The following is a 21,076-nucleotide window of genomic DNA, read 5'->3' as shown; positions in this document are numbered from 1 at the left end:
ATAAACAGAAAACAAACTGGCCTCAGCTGGTTCTGCTGTTCCATTGGGAGCACTGCTAAGGTAAGGAAGTTTCCCAGAAACTTTTAGGAAAACAGCCAACAAACTTTTAAACAGCCACTGACCTAAAGGTACAAGCTCACAAAATGAACTTTACAGAACTTACTTGGATTTAAGGCACATTATTTTGGCTTAGTTTTGGAGCCAATACATTTTTTAGGAGAGCCTGCAACACAAACTGTGTTGCTGAGCATGAAAGATGTGGATTTTTTTTTTTTGTGGATTATGAAAGTGCAACACTAAGTCAGTGCAGTAGTTTTTCCAATAGGGGATTCTTTTCATTCCCACATGATAGAGCACCTTTCGGGATATATAGAGGTTTTGTCTGAGTATTTGATTCGGTTTCCTTCGGCTGCTTCTTTGCAGTGTATCACATAAACACACCCAGCAAATGCTTATTTTCTACTGTTCTGTTTTGGGATTGTTCAGCTTGCTGTTTGCAACCCTGCCAAGTGCTGCAAGTCTATATTTTCCACCGAGTGAAAAACAATGTTTTTTTTTTTCTCTTTTTCCAAACATGCTTTTAGAAGAAGAAATCATTCTCACCGAGAGTAAAACCAGTGATATGCATTACTAAAATGCTGGTTTGGCAGACTCTTTTCATAGGAAAGGGCTCCTTCAAAATCCAAAATCTTAGGTTACTAATTGTCCATTTAAAAACAGTTCATTAAGACAATCAAAGTGCACAATGTACCTGAAAATGTGTGTGTGCTTTTTGTCATTAGAACTCTTAAATGCTGTATTCGGCCATGTTTTGGGTTCTGTTGGCTACAAAAATTTGAAAAGAATAAAGAACTGCTCTTAGCTTGTGCTGGCACAATGAGGAACACCGATCACATGTTGAAACCAACAAACAGAAAAGTGCGTAGAGTACAAAGGCTTGTTTTAACACAAACTAGCATGATCCTTTTCCACCAAGTGTTCAGAATATGCACATGACTCAACACTGCTGAGTCATGTATTTGCACACTGGGGCGATCAAGCTCTGCTAGTCTGACGGGTTTCATGTGCGGGTAAGAGAGCTCGAAGGAAAGGAAATCTTAACACTGAAACCACACGGCTGTCTTTTACACCAACTCCCAGTTTTGGTCCCACCTACTAACAGAACCACTGACCTCCTGGGAAGAATTAATCCTACATTGTTCTACCCGGGTGCCAACTCCACCTTTTCTCTACCCTCCTCTGCCCTTTTTCTTCCCCTCTCTATTTCTTTCTGCTTACTTTCTGCTTATCTTTAACTCAGTGAGACTTGTTATGTTAACTCCCTGCTCTTACGCCATCCGTTCCTTCCACTTAAGCACACACACACCCTGTTCTAATCTCTTTCAAGAGAAATTCTCGCTGCTTCCTAAAAAGACTGTTAGGGCTGGGTATACAATTCTCTCTCTGGCTCTGTTCTCCCTTTTGTTAAAGAGCTATGTTTTCATCCTGTAAATGTGTTTCTTTCTTTTTCGTATCAACAGGACAGCTGTGCTTCACTCGCCTGCTTCTCTGCCCACTTAATACAAAAGCCATGGCCTAATCCTCCCTACCACACTGCAAGACGGCCTGTATCTCTCTGACGCAGAGACACACGCATGACGGTTTGGCAGACTCGTTTCTGAGGTGCCCACTTTGTCCAGACAGAGCACAGAAGCGCTGTTGTCCCACGCCAAGGACAGAGCGGCGGACTTCGCATCAGTAATAAGGCTGAACACAATGAAAGGCTTCACAGAGATAGAGCTCAGGCTTTGAGTCAACAGAGGATACGTTCCCTTCTTTAACAACTGAGTCTCTCCCAACATACTGCACTGCGAGTGAGGGGCTCTCTTGGTGTGGAGTTACAGCACAAGCAGGGATTTACTTGAGCTGGAAGTGTCACGATACACAACCAGACATTTATAATCTGAAAACTTCTTTACTAGAGTATATTAGAACAATGTGACAAACTAGAGCACTTTTAATTAAAAAGTTGTAGTTGTCACTTTATGTGATGTCATTTAAAATAAGAAATGTCTAATCAATTCTTTCTGATGCAGTGTTAAGTAAGATGTGTGTAGTTTGGTGTAGCTACAGATGGGGGGAAACAGGGAGCCTAACTCTGTCTAAAGCGAACAAAATCCACCTACCAGCACATCTGTAATTAACATGTGGCATGTTGCCTGGTAAATTGGTACAAATATGTGTCCTTGACTGCCCCTTTCTTAGTCACGATATGTAATTTCCCAGAGTTGGTTGCATGAGTCAAGAATATATTACAGATCTTCATGATGACTCCAATAAAATGGATGTATTTTTTTAACCTCATTGTTTTGTACGAGGCAAACAGGAACGATATAAGCTGATGGTGCTTCAACCTCTATGATAATGCAACTTAAATTTAGTTTTTGGCCACTTGAGAGAACACGCTGTTGTGGTCATGTGTGCATCAGCTGATGAACCACAGACTCCAGAGGGATTTTTTTTTTTTTTTTTTTTGGCTCCTTGGCTGTTGAGACTTTGTTAGACTTTTCATGACCCTGTGATGTTCCAAGCACCATTCTTGAGCCACTTCTGCCTTTGGTGCCCTTTGACAACCATTTTTTACAGAGCATCTGTCACTCACTGATAAATTTCTCGGAAGCCCCTCCCAAAGCCACTCAATTGAGTGGTTCAAACTTTAGACACAGCAGTGCTGGTACCGCGCTTTCGGCACTGGCAGGGTAGCTTTTATAGTGAAAATGCATAGAAATGCAGAGGTATACTTTTCACCAATGTTCCCTCTAAGCTGCGCACGTGCGCAATTGCGCACTGCTGGCACGGTCTCTGCGCACAGAAAATCTGCGTTGCGCACAAAAAAAAAATCTAACCTGAATTGAAATGAAAATAAATACGTTAACAATTCTGTTTTGCAGTGTTAGTCAGTAAGTCACTGGCTGCTCCTGTATGTGTTTAGAACGATGCCACCTTATCCCATAGTCCAGCCAATGATGCAATTCACGTTCGTATATACGCAGCCAATCAACGTGGTTGACAGGCTATGACAGCGTCCTTATGTGCCGACACCGGTGTTTTAGCAAAGCGGCGTGGCTGATGTGGAGTGAAGCCACGTTAATGACAACGTGTACAGCCATTGGAGATGTGAGCAGGACAGACGGAACAACTGACGGAAAAAGTGTGGACTTTATACCAGTTTTTAAATTGTGTTGATAGGCCACGTAAAACCAGAGTTATGATTAAAAAAAAATCTATGCAATGTTTGGTTTTCTTCCTGAATACTATCGTTGTTTATATTTACTGCGGGAAGAAACGGTAAAAACGGCGTTTTATAAGGAAAACGCTCGAAAGCGCTCTCCGCCTGTGAGCAAAGACGAAACCAACCCCCACCCTTTCCCATTGGTCGAAATAAGTACCATGTCGACCAATCAAAAAATGATATGGCATCGTGGCATCTAGTTGTTAAGACACGGGGGGAAGTTTTAGGAGTGACGGCGGTGTTCTGAGATGTGAGAGATTTGCGACGTTTAGCACAAATCTTGTGTAGTTAGTGTGTAGTGTAGTCAGTAGTTTTGTTGTGTGTGTCAGAACAATGAGGCGACTACTGAATGTTACAGGTGCTACAGGAGTGATACATCTCCTGTTGTCATGCCTGCAGGTATCAGGCTGTTGTTCTCCTTTATCTCATAGTGGACAGAAATTATTTTTTGGAGAGGCACAAATAATTTGTGTGGCATCAGATTTGATGCCACACAAATTATCAGAACAGCTGATTGTTCTGTAAATAGTTTGAAATGTTTATTTAAAAACGCCTTGGCTGCATTAAAAAAAATAGCTGCAAAAAACCTTGTTGTTTGCCAAACTGAGTAACTTTTTTGAAGAAGTAACTATATAATTAATTGCCCAACATTGGTCATTATATACTGTATTTTGCAGACAGAGAGTTACAGGACTCTCTCCCAGACCACAGACTCATACTCATAATACAAGTCAGAGCTTTATGAAAAAAAAGAAAGAAAGAAAGTTGTGTTTTTAAAATTGGAGTTCAAGTTATTTTTACTTCCAATAGTGTTAACATACTACACAGGTCATGAACAAGATTTTTTTAAATTTTCATTGTAAGTGGGCTAAAGCAGTTAATTAAAAGTAGTCTAACATAAATGTAAATGCTGTAATTTGATTATTTTAATAAACCATGTAACTTGGATGGATTCGATGCTGGCGTGACCACAGTGCACACGTCTGATGTCGCTCACAGTGGTCCAAGGGATCGCTCAGGGAGTTTGTGTGTTCGCTCAGACACATGAAAAATTGGAGGGAACATTGCTTTTCACCTGGTACTTTCTGTCTGCTTGCCCATCATTTTATGGGCTGCTGCAGATTTTCTTTAAAACTGCTGCTCGACACTAAAGCAAAATGTTAAAGGCCATAATTTGAATATTTGTGGGCTTCTCACTGTGAGTAACACCCTTAAAATTACACAGGGAACCATTTATCGCATAAAATACTGATTATGGCACCTTTTAACCATCACTTCTTGTTATTCACTATCACTATAATCACTACGGTGGGGTCATTTTCCACCTCACTGCCATCACGATCATCAAAAGCTATCATCGTCACCTTCATCACCACATCATCATCATCATCGCCATCCTCCTCTCCTCGGCAGTGCACAGCCCTCAGTCAGTTCGCCCGCGTGCGCCGCCTGTCCTTTAAATTAATTATTTCTTGCATTTTGTTTCCACTCCATCTTAACGCGGAAGTCGGTGACGCACCACTACAAACAGCTGCTCAGCGGGGGCAATGAAATAAACAACGCATCGTCGTTCGGTGAGTGTTTTCTTCGCGTGTGTCATTACGAAAATGGAGCAACGTTCGCTCCGATGCAATTATGTGTACGTCCACGCTGAGGAGGCTCCAGCGTGTCCGCTGCGCCTCTCGCTTTATTAAATCCGACCTGAGGCGGCTGGAGGGGGTCGCTCGGACGTGCCTCTGAACTGTGCTGGGATGAGATAGCGTGAGAATTTGCTGCTTTTTCTTTTTTTTACCCTTTTCTTTTGTTTTGTTTTTTGATTTTTATATTGACTGCTGTTGAAGCCGACACTGTTCCTCACGACGGTCACTCGTAGCCTGCTGTGATTAAGGTATGAAAATCTAGTTTAATGTGAGCGAGTGCGCTCTGCAGCAAAAAGAGGGAGAGAGGGAGAGAGAGAGAAAGGGAAAACAGCAGCAGAGTGTTTGTGTCAGCTCAGATGCCTGTTATTAATTATTGCCTCGTTGTTTTGTGCATTCAGCGTGTGTGTGTCCATGTAGATGTGTGTGCGTGACTCGATGTAGGAAGACGTAATGTTGCCCGAGCAAGCCTTTTGTTAGTTTTCCCGGATCCCTCAACGCGCTCCCACAATTCCGCAATTTGCTGCTGGAATGCGATGAGACTCCGGATGATGAAGAAAGAATTTATCGCTAAAAACCCATCTTAGGGTTTTGCTGTCAGTGCTGTGCCACCACGGCGAATTTCTTCTGGATTACTCAGAAAGCAGCGGAGTCCTGTCCTGACTTTACCGGATTAATGCTGATTTGGATGTTAATGTTCAAAAATCGGCGTGCTGTGATCTTAGCAGCTCGCTGTGGCTCGGAGTGCATCTCGTATTCTCTGTAGGTCCGACGAGGCGCACTGCCCAGCCGGGTGTCGCCTTATTATGAACCATAATAAAGCCAGCAGCAGCGCCCTGCATAGCTGCGCGCTTTTCAGATCAGTGTCATCAGTGATTCTGGTTTCTTGTCTTCAGCTTGACGTCAACAACAATACATCTGCGCAGTAACGTGGAAAATATGAATTGAACTTTATTTATTTCTTAAATGGTAAGGCTTTAATGTTGACATCAAACCCACTGATCACTTAATTGCCACAGTGGCTCTCACATTACACTCTGTCCTCTCATTGGCTGCAGGATCAGCTTTCTTCAGTTGTTTCCATCATCACCCCCGTCATGATGCGTGCTGCTCTGCTGTACAGTTCCTGCTTGTGTGTTACAGTTTGTTCAGAGCTTTTAAACATGCAGTAAAGCACTCTAGTGTACTTTAAAGCCTTCTGTTCTCCCTTCATCCTCGTGGTGTGTGCTTTACCAAATGGGAGGGCAAACCCTTCACTCATGTTCAATTTGAGGTAACACATCTCAGCTTCACGTCAAAGAACGGTTCTTTTGATGCCATCTGTGCTGCGGTGTTGGATTTTTCTGTGGTTTGGGGTTATTGTTGGGTTAATGCTGGGGAAAGGGGAAGAACCGGCTGGGTGTCTGTGTCATACATTATTGTAGGCTTGGGTTATTTCTTTGCTGAGAGCTTGTTGTCATGACGAGCCTCATCGTGCTGCTGGTATGTGTAGTATGCATACATAAACGTTCTGATAACTAAATGCTAATTTTGTCTGTAATCCTCCTTCTTCACATTGTATTGTGTTTTTTCTTGTGATTTTTGACAGGGAGTGTTTGAAGAGAAGCGACAGATGGTGATCTTTGTAGGCAAGCAGTCTGAGTTTAGTTTAGTTTTTAATTTATGCTCAACAGAAAAATCTGAAATTAGAAAAAAGGAAATTGGGAATATGGGAATTTCCTATAGCTAAAAAGGTGATTTGTTTTCCCCATGAGTTTTCCTACTGAGTGCGTATGCCTTACAACAAGGAAATCATATCATTTTATGCCTACTTTCTCGTATCTTTTTCTTGTCCAGACGTTTGATACCCAGTGTGTTGTCTACACTTGTTCCAGCATATTATTTTCCACATAAAGTCTACATTATGGCCACATTATGCATAAAGACAGCCTTCCCCTCTCCGTCTTTCCATTTCTTGACTTCTTTGTGACCGGCTCACTGTGTGTCCTCCGACAATGACGACTGAACAATCATTCTGCAGTCATGAGAAATTTCATCTATTCGAGAGCTGGCGCTGCACGAAGCTGTCAGCAGACTCTGTCATCCCGGTAGAACCGAGTGCTGATGGAAATGAGAAAGTAAGGCCGTAATTATGATTCCGAACAGGAGGAAGAGGGCATCTGAGGCTGTCTCTGCCTTCCAAATCCCATAATTTAACTTTTTTATTTTTCAACTTAAAGTAGTTAGTGCAGCTGCCTTTACTAATTCAGTTCATGTTTATTTGTGTAGTGCCAATTCCCAACAAATCTTAATCATAGAGCGCTTCACTTTGGAGCATGAAGAGCTTATGCCTTTAATATGTTGTAAAGGGAAGACCACAGACTTCCTATGAGAATGTTAACAGGAAGAAACCTTCCGCAGAACAGGCTCAGGATGGGCGGCCATCTGTTGAGCTGAAGGGAACACTTGCGTGATGCATCTTCTGTGCAGGGGCTCGTGGGTCAGAATGACCACAGAGCCGTGCTGGCTTGAGTTAATTAATAATGGAAGGACTTCCTGATATTGCGTTTTGCATGTGTTGGGAGATGGCATACTAAATAGCACGAGAATGGGTACTGGAACACTGTCTGTTAAGCTGCTAAAACTGCGAGGGAAGGAGCCTGCAGTCTTAATGGACTGTGCCATTGTGTGCTTGCAAATTAGCTTGTACTTTCCGTCTTCAGAGATGGGCTCTGAGGAAAGTAATTGGAGGGCGGAAAGAATTGCAATCAAAAGTATCTGAAGGCTTCGATAGTAGCTTTCTGCCAGTTCACTGCCGTCATTGTTTGACACAATTGGTTGCGATGGAGAAATGTGCCTCCCACGGTATTTTACAATATGGAACAGAGGATCCGTTTGACAGGCTCCATTGTGGCGTTGTGCAGCGGTTTCAATCAAATTCAATTTAACAACAGGCAAAAACATTTTGACTCGCAGAAGAGTTTCAGCTGAAAAAAAAGAAAGGAGAAAAAATGGGTTTTGGTTTTGATTCATCCGCTAGTTCACATCTTTGTTTTGACAAATTACTTTACGGGAACAGGAGCAGATGTCTCTTCTTACTAAAAACATAGAGCTTGTTTGCGCATAATTTAGCCTAAGAACAGATATAGAAAAAAATTAATTTGTTTTTGGTTGTTATTTATTGCTTTTTCTCTCTTCCATAAACTACAAAAAATTAACATAATCAATTAACCTGTCATATTTTCAGTAATTGGTCTATAAAGTAATCGATTACTATTCTGAATTTATTCAAAAAAATGCTATTTTTATACTAACAAGAAAGCACTCGGCGCACTTCCTGTTTTGTTGCCCTACATTAACTTTGTGCTAATGAAGAACCACACTGCTTTATTAGTAATTTAAACCCCAAATATTAAAATAATTTTAATCTTTTACATTTTTTAATGTGCTGAATTCCTGTTTTTATGTCTTGTTGTAAAATGGCATCTGCAGACATGCTTTGCATCTCTATGTTAGCTGCTCCCCGTCTCCTCACTCTCTGCGTGCTTAATCTGTAAAATAATATTGATTGAAATGTGCTAAGAGACAGGAAATGGATCCAGCCAACAAAAATCAGGCTTCGTACGTATTTGTCTTCCGGTTTTGCAGGAGAATGTGCGTGTGTTATTCAGGATGTGGGTTTTTCCTGGACTCCAGTGCCTGCTAGGAAGCTGTGATTGTGTCCATGATTAACCTCCCTTTTAGAGACTTTCAGTTTAGCAAGTTTTACTTTTCTTAATTGGCCGTAGACTGTGAACAAATTAAAATTATCCCAACAGTATTATGGCCATATGGCAGCTGGAACTGTACCGAGAGGTTTCCAGTGTAATTTGTATGACTGGTTCATGCTGCTTCTGTTATCTGATTCTGGATATACAATTATAGGTATATGTCCCTCGCTAGTCGTCTTGTATGGCTGAACTGTAACATAATAACATAATAAAGGTATCATATTATGCTGGCCGGGATTGGGTTATTGTTTCCCTGAGGTCGGACTTCGTCTGCAGGGAATAAAAGCATTGATTTAATCTAATGACTTCCTTTCTTTGGATGATGTCATGCACCTATGTGAATCAGACCACATGGGGTAATGCTTATGGCGGCATAGGTAATACAGCAACATCAGCGTTTGTAATGATATTTTGGTCAGATTTTAAGTGGCCTTCTTCACTCTGACTGTGTGTGTGTTGACCAGGCGCAATGACGTTGTAATGCCTCTGATGAAATGGGGTACTGTTCGACAGCTGCTATACATCAGCCGAGGAGAGGTGCTGGCTCAGCTGAATGGACCGTGGGATGGTACTGCTGCAGTTAGTGGGCTATGGTTGATGATGTCATTAGGGCTTTCACAGACTCCCAAGGTGTCTGTCTGCTGGTGGCAGCCAACCAAGAATAAGGAAAGGGGAAGGAGACTGATTGTTTTCTCCCCCCATTGTAGATTGACTAATCTGCCACAGTGTAAACATGATACCTGCTATCCTGTCAGCCTAACAGACACACATTTAACATCTTATTAATTTATGCTGAAATGATAACAGTGCTCTCAGAGATAACCAAATAATCATGAGTCCCCCCCCCCCCCCCAATAAAAGAGCAATAACCTATATGTCCTGAGCTGTAATAATACAGTCACAATCACAATGTTTGTTTGATGACAGCAGACTTTTAAACACAAAAGCTTGCAGAACATGTTGCTGTAGATAAGATTGTAAGTTGTTTTTTTATGTCTGCTATAACACAACACAGCCGTTATGATGGCTTCTTTGACGTGGTGACGGCCACTTTGGAGCCAACTTCATTTAGTGTAAACACACACACACACACACAAAAGGAAGTTTAGACCTAAGGCTGTTTTTATTTCTCTAATTTGTGCCTCTAATTTGCATCTCCTGCCCATAAACCAGAAAACAGCCTCGTTAGACTATGTTAAAGAATTTTTCAATTCTTAAAGTGCTTCTGAAAGCCAGCGAGGACAGCAGGCTCCCAGACAAACGATGGTGGGAGCAGTACTCCCGCCGTTGTTTTTATCCATGCGTTTTAGTTATTCACAATGATAAAATTTGCCACCCTTCACGGTTTCTATGGTATAATATCTTGTCACACTGTACCATGACAGGAATTTAATTAGAAGTGTTCCTAAATTAAAAAAAAAAAAAATGTCATGAACGCTGTTACACCTGAGATAATAAAATAAAGCTGTGGTTGGGCTATAACAAAATAATTTATGATGCTGTTATGTCAGCTGTCATATTTAATTGACTTTGCTTTTAAAATGACGCCGCAAAGCAAGGCTGTCTCGATTTGCTAACTGCTTGTAGCCTTGACTCCTCTCCTCGTATACCTCCCTCACCACGCCTGCTCAGATCTCTGGTTGGGAGGGGGGGACAAAGATGCAAGGAGAAGAAACAAGGATGTGCAGTTTGGGAAGTGAGTGAGAAGGCAAGTGGTCTCAACTAGGTTACGCAAGTCCAAAGTTGTGTTTTCAAGCTAGTTTAGATAGCCAGCAATAAGCTTATTACTTATTATCTGCCAGACCTTTGGAAATGTTCTGCATACTGGTTTGGGAGTTGACAACCATTTCCAAACTTTCCAATCCACCTTTTAAACTTTAGTCATTAAATCTCTTCAACCTGCTTTGTCAGTGCTTTCGTTTCAGTTAAAAATTGCAAAACTGTCACATCAAACTTGTCGTTGGAGCATTTTTACATCTGGGTCACAAGCAAACCCTTTTGCCTACTCTGTCTACACTGTGTTCAGATTCAAAGGTTAAAAAAGCAAACGCCTGTGTTTGTCCACACAAAAACCAGGAAATGATGAGACGAGCAATAAAGGGTCTGACCTATAAGCAGCTTTTATAATGACATCAGGTGATGTTAAACTCATTTTACATCGTGGGCCACATGCAGCCCAACATTTTTACATGGTAAAATGAATTTAATGGCATAATTTAATACAGCCCACTTAGATGTGTCGCAGCTCTTTACTTTAACAGAATCATTTCAAGTAAAATAACATTCGATTTGTCAATTGGTTTGTTTACCACAGTAAGACCTCCCAGTTGGCGGCTTTCATTAGTTAGTACCAGCTGTCTTTAAGTGCTAACATTGTATTGTGAAACCCTTTTAATTTAGTGAGCAGTAAATCTTTTCTCCATATTGTATTTAATTAGATTCCTGAAAGCCACTCAGCCGTCCATTTCAATTAGTTTTGCTGTAGTAAAAAGTCCACTTGCAGAAACTTGTTTGATGGGTGATTCATCATAGCGACTGTGCTTTCCAGATTAATTTTTGTCAAAACTTCAGCTTTGGTCATGCGCATGCTGATTTCAGAAGTGTTCGTCTTCTAGTGCGCTCGTGTGGTGATGATAGCCTGACAGATTTGATGTCCACATTAGTGGTGCAGGGGTCAAAATAAGTTTGAGTTGTTTGTCCTTGACATGAATAAAAATAAATAAATTCAAATAAAAACTATTTTAGTAACACCAAAAGTTCTAATTGTCTCTTGGTGTCTAAATAGGCTGGATAAAGTGGGCCTGGAATTCTCTTTTCTAACGTCATACTTTAATTCTTGGACTGTATTAGAGTAGCTTTGCATGATTTTACAGTTCAGAATAATCCTCATTTATCTTATGCTGGGCTTTGGTGTAGCCCCTTAGTTTATTCACCTGTCTGAAATGAGCCCTTATAGGTCCTCTTCCTTTAGGCCAAATTCCTTTTTATTGGCTCGCCTTTGCAAACAGCAGGTGCGCTCGCAGTTAAAGCCGTGTGCCTGAGGTGACCATATTAAGGATGGTCACTCTCCTACAGAGCCAAGACTGGAAAAGAATTGCCTGAAACTAAGTGGTTAGAGCTTTTGGGTCACAGGGATTACTTTCACATATGCGCTAATCAAATTATTGAAAACACAAGCACCCAAAATTGCAACTCTATAAATGTGGTACAAAATAAGGTTCTCCTTTAACTTTCCGGCAGTGCATTTTAAAATCTAGCACACAACAACATGATGACACCGCTTAAGCCAAACCACAGTTTGCCCAACCACGGTGTACGATATAGTCTACCTGTGATAGGCCAACACTGGGAAATATTGCATGTGGCTGTCTGTAATTTTACATGAACTGGTTTATCCCAAATGTTCATGTTGCGTAACAAAACTTTCTAGCTGGCAGTTATGTTTTCAAACCATAAAATATACAGAAAGAACTGGCATTTAAGAAAAAAAAAAAGGAAAGGCATGATATGCTAAATTATGTGTGACCTTTTAAGAAAAATGTTGCTCTTTCTGTCAGAGTTACTGGCATTATGCAGTAGCGATATGACCTGTAGGCATCTCATCACAGTTTCTATATTTGTTTGTTTCTGGACTTACTTTGGGGGAAACAAGGTAATTGGCGCGAGCAGCAGCAGCAGCAGCAGCCACTGTGGCTGGACACACAAAAGCGTTTTGATGTCATTGTATTTAAAAACTCCGACTGTGATGTAATGTCTGGGAAATGCCGTGCGACGTGCGGAATTTTGGTTTTTCTTTTCAGTTAACCTGACTGCAAACAGCACGGATATATGATCAGCTGCTTTTAATATAGATCGAGGTGAAATGAGCCAGAGCCGTCATTTCATCATGAATATCAATGAGGGTTTCTCACTAATGACTTTTCAACTGTTTGCCGTTGCTGGTGGTGTTTGCATTGCTGCCAGAGGCTCGGTTGCTTCTAATTTTTCATTAGGCGTATTCAGAATTAAATCTCATTACAATACATCCATGTTAGAGACGTTCTCCGGTTACAGCAGCAGAAATAATTCCAGCCCAAATCCCCTCCCTGCTTAAGAGCACCCCACATTTATTTGATCACGATAATTCAATCCTGAGTGTGTTGCAGTTATTAATAGTGATTTAAATAATGAATTCAGCCTGCTATAGCTTGTATAAATGAGCTTTGCTAGATATTGTGAGATGTATTATGTTCAAAGAAGAGTTTATTAGACAAATAGAATTCAGCTGAACGAATGCAGATGTTGATACGGGCATGATCTGTGACATCGTTTAACAGTTTCTTGCAGTAATACTGGATAAGCTTCTTTATCTTGACAAGCATAATATGTTCTTAAGATGTTGTTTTGTCAGAGCTCAGGTTATGGCCTTTACCTGCTGATATTCCCAGGAATGTGCTTTTCGTGGCTTAGTTAACCATAGCCATTGTTAACCATGTTGATAGTGTCACATGGGTCAAACTAAGAGGCCAAGGTTGGGTTATTTTGCAGCCCTGATTACCCCAATTACAGAAGGATGATGGGTGGATGGTGCAGGTTGTTTTGTCAAACTGCCCTGACATTTTCATTTGTTCTTTTTTTTCCTTGAAAGGGAAAACTAAGATGAGCTTTGACTACATGAGGACATGTTTTGAAAGGTTTTCTGATAAATAAGCCGCCCTCCATGTGTGGATGATGTCTCACTGCCACAAAAATGCACTCCAGGGCTTTTAGGAAACAAAAATTTATGATTTTTTTTTCCTTTTCTTTTTTATAAATGGTATCTAACCCAGCAGAAACAGTTTTTACTTTTTAATGTTTCCAGATGTTCCTGTCTCCACACAAATAGTTGTGAAGTCTGTTTTGAAAAATGTGAAAATGTGTTGCCTTTTTGTTTTTATCATATAGAATGACGTTGAATTGTTTTTGTGAATTTAAATTTGCCAAACGATGACCTTTACAGGAAAAAAGAAAAAAGGCTTCAAAGCAAAAGTTTGTTCAGTATAAAGTAACAAGTTTTTTCATTAGAAGTTTTTCTTGTTGTTGTTGTTGTTGTTGTTGTTTGAGTCTAGTTTAAGGACTTTCATCCATTCTTCCTGCAAATTGCTTGTAGTTTTGTGACATTTTTGGCCTTCTTGCACGGACTGCTCTTTTGAAGTGTATTCAAAGGTTTTTCTATGATGATGATGATTAGGTTCAGGGCTGTGAGGGCGATGGCAAACCTTCAACACGAGCCTCTTGAGTTGGCCCATTTGCTATTATAGTGTGCAGCTTGCTTTTATTTAATTGAGTAAATCATTCCACTTAACAATAAAATGTTCCCCCGTGCCACTTGCTACAAAACAAACCCAAAACATGATTGATCCAACTAGTGCTTAACACATTCTCAACCATTTTCCTTTAAACGTTATTTTGTTTTTCTTCTTCTTCTTTTCCCTTTTTTTCCACAGGACTTTGTATTTAAAATGCATCAGGCATCTTTTGTTGGAACATTTGAAGATGCAGATCCATAATTGTCTGCTTTTGGGCAGCTACACTATATGGACAAATGTATTGGGTCATACCTCTGAATCTTTGAATTCAGCTGTTAGTGCAGGTGTATAAACTCTAGTTCGGTTTGCCCGGGCTGTTCCAAAAAGCACAGAGTTCACTGTACTGTAATAGCATAATACTGCTGCAACAAATCAGCTCATGAAATTTCTTCTCTCCTAGGTAATTTGTATTATTGCAAAATGAAAACATTCAGGAACCACAACAAATCACCCACATTAAGTGTCAGACCACATGAAGTTAGAGAGGGAGGTTGCTGAGGGCTGGGGTGCAAAGTATCTCAGCACTCGGCAGCGCTCTGCTCATTCAACAACAGCACAGCTCCAAACCTCCTCTCACATTAACATCAGCACAAAATCTACATGCTGGGAGCTTCATGGCAGGGTTTCATGGTTTAGCAGCTCCTCTAGGTGTAATATCTAGGTGGCCCAATGATGATACAGCCTGAGGAGTCTGATTATTTATAAAGCTTTAAAATTTCTTTGTTTTTCTTGGTAAAAGTTGGTACTCAAACTCCTTGCATGTTGCTAATTTCTTCTGTAAAATCTTCTTGTAGCAGCTTCTACTATTAGCTGCTATTACTAGCTGCTACCGCTACAGGGGCTGTAACAGCATTACACTCTATCCTTAGCATCCCTCTCTTTTACACTAACCCTCTGCTTGACCTCCTTTTACCACATTTGAATCTTCTGTTGTCTTCCTCTTTTCCTCCTGCTTGGCAGCTCCATCTTCACCATTCTTTCTCCAATAAATCCATTACTTATGTCCAAACCATCTCAGCCTTGTCTCTCTAACGGCATCTCCAAACATCTCAACATGAGTTGTCCCTCTGATAAATTCATTTCTAACAATTTCCCTTCTGGTCCCTCCCAATGGAAATCTGAGCATGCTCAACTCTGCCACTCCAGCTCAGCCTCCTGTCTTTTTTCTCAAAACCATACATCATAGCTGGTCTCACTACCATCTTGAAAAGCTAAAACAAAAATATCATAGGGAGCATGGTTAAAATGTTGACTTAAATGTTTTATCTTTTTGCTCTTAGGATATAAAATGAGTAACAGACAAACCTCAGAAAATCTTTTTCAAACCACCTTTTGTTTCCTTTTATTAGATTGAGAAGGATAGTGTTTTTTAAAGTTGACCACAGCTTTAAAACCTGCTGGGCACTGATGAACCAAAGGTGCTTTTTAACAAAGAAATAAATTTAAAAAAATTAAAATAAACCCAACATTTCGGTTTTAAAGCAAGTCTTAAGATTAAGACGGATTGTACTATAGCAGTTGCAATATTAAGTTTTTCTAATTCAGATTCATTGCGTGCGTTATATAGCAAAGTGACTTTTTTTTTTTTTGCTGGTTAAATGCCGTATAACTGCTGGAGGCTTGTTCTCCAACTGTCCACCATGCAGTTATAAAGTCATTTAGCTTCTTTTTGCTGCTGCTAGCCACTGAGTCGACCTGCAGCCAGACCAGCAGCCTCTAAAGCTGCCTCTCAGTGTGTGGTTTCCTGTGTCCACGCACTTACTACACACAGTGGTGAACCCCACATGCACTCGCATATTACACGTCTGCTGTTTCACGGAGCGTTGTGGTGGGCTGAAACTGCCTGCTGGTCCATAACTCCTCCACACAGTCGGGTTATTCTGCGAGGCAGCAGGAGGACAAACACTAGCCCGGGGGACAGAGTTGTCTGTGTGCCGAAGTGCACGCTTACCAGTAAAAAGGCTTTGTTTACCGGTATGGCCAGAAAAGTGGTTAAAAGGAACATGCTTTCAGTTTCTACTCGGGTGGTGAGTTAGTTTTTCATTTCCTCATTCTTCACTGATGAGACCACTTTTCCCTGAATTGTGTTTTGAACATTAGTGGCTATAATACAAATAAATCTATTGCACAGGACAAGTTCAAGTCAGTGTGTTTCATATTGTGTGCACAATGTCAGTAGTTTTTAGACTTGCATAACCTTGAACACACACACAAACAGCTACAGTTTCCTCGACAAATCCAGACTGCATCCTGTTTGGCCGTCACAGCTGAGTATCCAGTGTTGTGTAATTTTTTTTTTTGTGAAATTCACCTTAGTGATATTGATTACTGTAAAACAGGGAGTAAAATCATCAACTGTTCAACTAAGTAAGAACAAGTGTCAGCTTCCCTCGAGTTATAGACAGGCTTGAAAACATCATGTACGAGGATTTTGGAGCTTAATACGCTTAATATGAATGATATTCTAAAATTTCCACCTATGTTAGTAATTTTCCACTCTTAATTTAAAAAAACAGTATGGAATACTGTCATTATTTTTGAGGAATTGCACTAGATGTTTATCCTGTAGTAAGCCCAGTGACGATAAAATGAAATTATATTTTAGTATTTTAAACCATGTTGCAGTACTTGTTTGCACAGCATGGATAAAATCTTGCATGATATTGCATTTTTGGGGGGAGTTATCTTAGTTTGTATTCGTACCCATTGTGGATGTCATGGTATTCCTTACTGATAAATGAAATGTACTGAAGAATAATCAGTGTCTTCTCCTGTTGCACATGAGCTAACTACTCCTTTTCGACTGACGAGTGATTAAGGTGCCTGAATGAGAAATGAAATGGAGGAAAAAACATTGAAAATAAGTGAGGAAGTCTTTAAGTTGTTGCAAAGCAATCAAAAAGTTTTTGTCAGTTTTTTGTGAAAGTGGCCTCGTGGTGGCTGCAGTGCACTTCACATGTGTTTGTTTCAGTGTTCAAACAGACCATGTGGTCTTTGACAGGCAAACACGCAAGTAAAACCTTGTTAGCATGAACCATTTAAAAGAGTCTCACTTCACTAAAAAGGTTTTTTTTTTAATTCATTTTTTTCTTTTCTGGTTTGGTCCATCGCAGGGAACATACAGCCTTCAGATTGCTGTTTTAAATAGACTTTCAAGAACTGGTTGGTTTAGATGTTTCTGACGGTCAAAAAGTTGAGTTTGGAAAGTACACTTCTCACCCTTAGCGGACCAGTTTCGAAACACGTGTTACTGATCGTTTTGGCTCTGTCTCTAAATAGAACAGAAACTGCGTTAATATGATTCACAGCAAATGTGTTTGGCTACTATTTCCTGTCAAAATGGCTGCTTCAGAATAAGTCTAGTCACGTCTTGGCCACATGACCAATTATCCAATAGGAGTAGGGTTAGGGTGAGGGCTTGGGTTGTGTTGTGGGTGTGAAACTTTTTTGGAAGTTAGATTTGAGGTCAGATGAAAAGTTGTAAATAGCCACAAAATGCAACAGCTAGCACAGCAATAATGGTTAAATGTTCCAGTTATACTAACCGAAGTATTCAAACTGAGGCTCAGTAACACTATATATTTGTACTCCATTTGACCATCCAGCTTATGATTAAATGTATTGTGGACTGGTTTTTTTAGTTCTGTTATAGAAGATCCGAGTTCTGGTGTAAGGAACCAGATTTGAGTATTTTATAGAAATAGCACATAGTGGCTGCTGGCTTTTATCTATAATAGACAACACTGCAGACAACTCAGCCATTTAAAATGTAGTGGTGAGTGCAGTTGAGGAAGCGGATACTACCTCAGATACACAAGCATCATTTTTAATCAAATCTTTTTGCTTAAAAATAAAAAAATAACATTATGTGTGTTTATAGTTAGATCATTAATAGGAAGCGAGAAGAAGGGCTAAGCTGTTGCATATCCAAGTTTTATTTTGAAGCACCATTCTCAACATTTGGCGCTTCCAGCCTGCGACATGAACATTTTCTGCTTACAACGACAGCATATTCAACATGTTTGGGTATGCTTTTACAAAATAGGACATCTGATTACATGTGATTGCTTTGTTTACCGTTTTCTGTTGTTGCACAGGCTATTTGATTGATCTAATAGGCTCTTGATTTGCTTGTGCCTGCTCTGTTTGAAATGCATATTTCCCTAACACAGCAGAGGGATTTATGTAACCCACAATGGCACTTCAACACACAGAAATCCACAACATCAGCTGAAGAGCGTGATGCTTTACACACTGCAGTGTCTCCACATTTTTTTGTCCGCATCTCATTAAAATTAACAGGCTTTCACTAAACTTTATTCAACAGCCTCATCACTAGTGGCCCCAAAGAGCACATCCAAATGAGGAAAGAAGGGACTCTGCAGTGAATTGATCAGTTATTAACAACTCATACTTGTTTTAAAAAAATATATATTTTAGATAAACGTTTATTTATCGTTACCAAGATAGAAGGCTTCATAAAAATATCAGATTTTCCATCTGTTCATTGACACCTAGAAGCTGCACCTGTCCGCTAACTATAACTCAATATCTGGGTATCGCCTTTGGCTATGTTCCCAAAATGCAAATGGGAATCTGTACTTGTGGTTTTGAGTTTGTATCTGTAGCTGTACCTGTGTGCAGTTGTGCTAATAAGTCACTGAACTCTGACTACACCTGCAGACGGGGTTTGATACGACTGTAAATTGGGCATGTGCTGACAAGAAACTGCGTTTTTAAAATATATCTTGTGTGAGGGTAATATTCAAATCTGCCTGCACACAGCAGAGATGGCTCTTGCTTCCTCTATTCTATGTTCTCCTTTCCCTTCATAGTATTTACTGTTGCAGAGAGATTACAGAAGCTGCATACTCGAGTCTGGTGTTTTGTGGAGTGTGGCTGTTTGCCTATCTTGACAATTTCAGTTCCCATCTCCATACAGTAGATTTTTGATGATTGTGCTTTTCTCCCTGCGTTTACCCCACAGATATTTAAGTCTGCTTTTCCAGCGAAATCATTATTCATTCCATTTGTACGATAAACAGGCTGGTAACTTTTCTTCCCCCTTATCACATCACACACCCACCAAAAAATTGAACAGCTTCTTGTCAAAACTCTTATCAAGTTCCCTTTGAGTCAGCCATGTTTCCTCTTTACTTACTGGCATTTAGTTTTTTTGGTGCCTCGTCACAGCAGTTTATGAAGTCTCCATAAAGAAGAAAATTGCTGCATTAAAAACAGCGATACTGCTGCATAGCCCTCTGTCAGTATCCCTGTTATTTATCTGAAAACTGAAACTGAACCCTTTCAGATCACTTCCAAGCGAAACCTTTTACAAAACATAAATCACCTCTTGTTGGATGAGAAGGCATAAACACTTCAGCTTTGAGGGTTAGCCTGAGGTTTTAGAACAATAGACGATCACCGAAATTTCAGTTTGGCCTCTGGTCAAGGTAGTTGTGGGAGTAAACATTTATTAACTGCAGGCTGAAACTGATAATCTGCTCCTGGCAATGTCAGAGCTGCATAAAAATGTATCCCTTCTATCTGAATATTGTGGTTGTTGCACAATGTTTAGAAAAAGATGGGACGAGAGATTTCTTCATATTTTCGTTCTGAATTTAGTTGCTTATTTTTGTTGCGCTACTTACAGACAGAGAAGTACATTTTTAAACAGAACAGAATAAGCACTTTAAGATGCCGCTTTCCAGTGAATGACTTTTTCAGTTGGGGTCCAAATGCCACAGTGACAGAGGCCTGCTCGCTTTCATGTCAAGACTTGGGTAAAGAGATTGAAACAGCTCTCAGTGGTTAGTGCTAGAAATAGCTAGCCTGTCTGTCTGTGTAAATAATAAAACAAACAAACCAAAAAAAAAAAAGAAAGAATCCTGTCACCTGTCAGCCCGTCATACTAATTATTATGCTATGCAGTGTCTTCTCTTTTTTAAACTTGTACAAGGATCAAAGCATAAGGAACAAATATTAGCGTGACATTAAAAAAAAAAAGAAAAATCCCAGAAATTTCTGCTGGTTGCCCGGCAGACTCATTGTGACACCAACACCTCAGGAAGTTGCTGTGAACAATTGCTCTGAAGGAGTGGGAGGAACCATCCTCCAAGTCCTCAAAATGCCTGACACCTAACGAGCTGCCGCAGCTCATTAAACGTTAGTCTGAGTCTTTGAAAGCAATGCTAGATCCCAAGAGGTTCTCTGTGTAGTCCTGGGGAAAAACAAATGTGCTTTTCAGAAGTTAAGACACGAAGAAGCGTCACCTAATTCCGGATTTTTCATACTGGGATAAGTGTAAACCATGAGGTGCCGTGCTCCGCCCTGAATGACCTTTTCAATGACATAAAAGTTAATAACACAACAGGCGGCGCAAGTAGCTATACAAGAAATGCGCAATAGAAAAAATACGGGGTTCTGTGGAAATTAGCTAAGTATTGAGTAACTAATTTCTTCATATTTTGCTTCCGAGGAGCCACACTTTCTTGTAATTGTGTAAAGTGGTCTTGAGCAATAGCTTTCCCGGCTTTCAAAGGTTTTCTTTGGACATTGGCTGCTTTTTTATTCATTTTTAGCCCATTTGCAGAGAAAACATTTTCAGGGAAAAGTTGTTTTGTTTTGTTTTTTTTTAAATAAATCATTCAGGCATGAAAAGGGCACCCAACCCAAGGGACGAGTCAGTGTTGTATCTACACATAATTGGAAAGAACCAACTTTAAATAGTGTTGTTTCTAGCAGTCTGTCACAAAAACACATTTACACATTAGTTTAGCTGAACCTATGAAAAAATGTCAGATAGCACAGTTTAACAGGCATAAAATAGTATTTTTGCAGCAACAAGGATTTCACCACGGTGTGCAGTGTGTCATTAAACTACTGGAGAAAAAATGTGCTTGAAAGTCATGTCCTTAAGAAACAGGAACAAAACAAACAAACACAGGAAACTGGGAGAAATAAGCTGAGGTATGTGGAATTACACAAGAGCTTAGCTAAAAATGGATCTTGTGGAGTGGCGAATCCAAATTTGAGACTTTGGTTGAAATCATCATCAATATGTACAGAGGAGTTCAGGAAAAGGGGCACAAC

General features: G+C 40.1%; 1 protein-coding gene across 4 annotated transcripts in view; it reads left to right on the top strand.

Moving 5' to 3' along the window:
• The first annotated feature begins 4,730 nt into the window (after positions 1-4,730).
• marchf8 (membrane-associated ring finger (C3HC4) 8) overlaps positions 4,731-21,076 on the top strand; it is a 90,348-nt gene continuing 74,002 nt past the window's right edge. For 3 of the 4 annotated variants that reach the window (XM_063492285.1, XM_063492283.1, XM_063492281.1), the window contains exon 1: positions 4,731-4,845. The gene's annotated coding sequence lies outside the window, so the exon portion shown is untranslated. Of the gene's footprint in view, positions 4,846-4,886; positions 5,160-21,076 lie in introns of those variants that run through there. The other variant, XM_063492282.1, reaches the window with a different exon arrangement.

The sequence above is a fragment of the Pelmatolapia mariae genome, linkage group LG13, assembly GCF_036321145.2.
Source record: "Pelmatolapia mariae isolate MD_Pm_ZW linkage group LG13, Pm_UMD_F_2, whole genome shotgun sequence".
NCBI classification, from domain to species: Eukaryota; Metazoa; Chordata; class Actinopteri; order Cichliformes; family Cichlidae; genus Pelmatolapia; species Pelmatolapia mariae.
The sequence above is the reverse complement of the archived record's forward strand: the minus strand, read 5'-3'. Positions and strand labels throughout refer to the sequence as shown.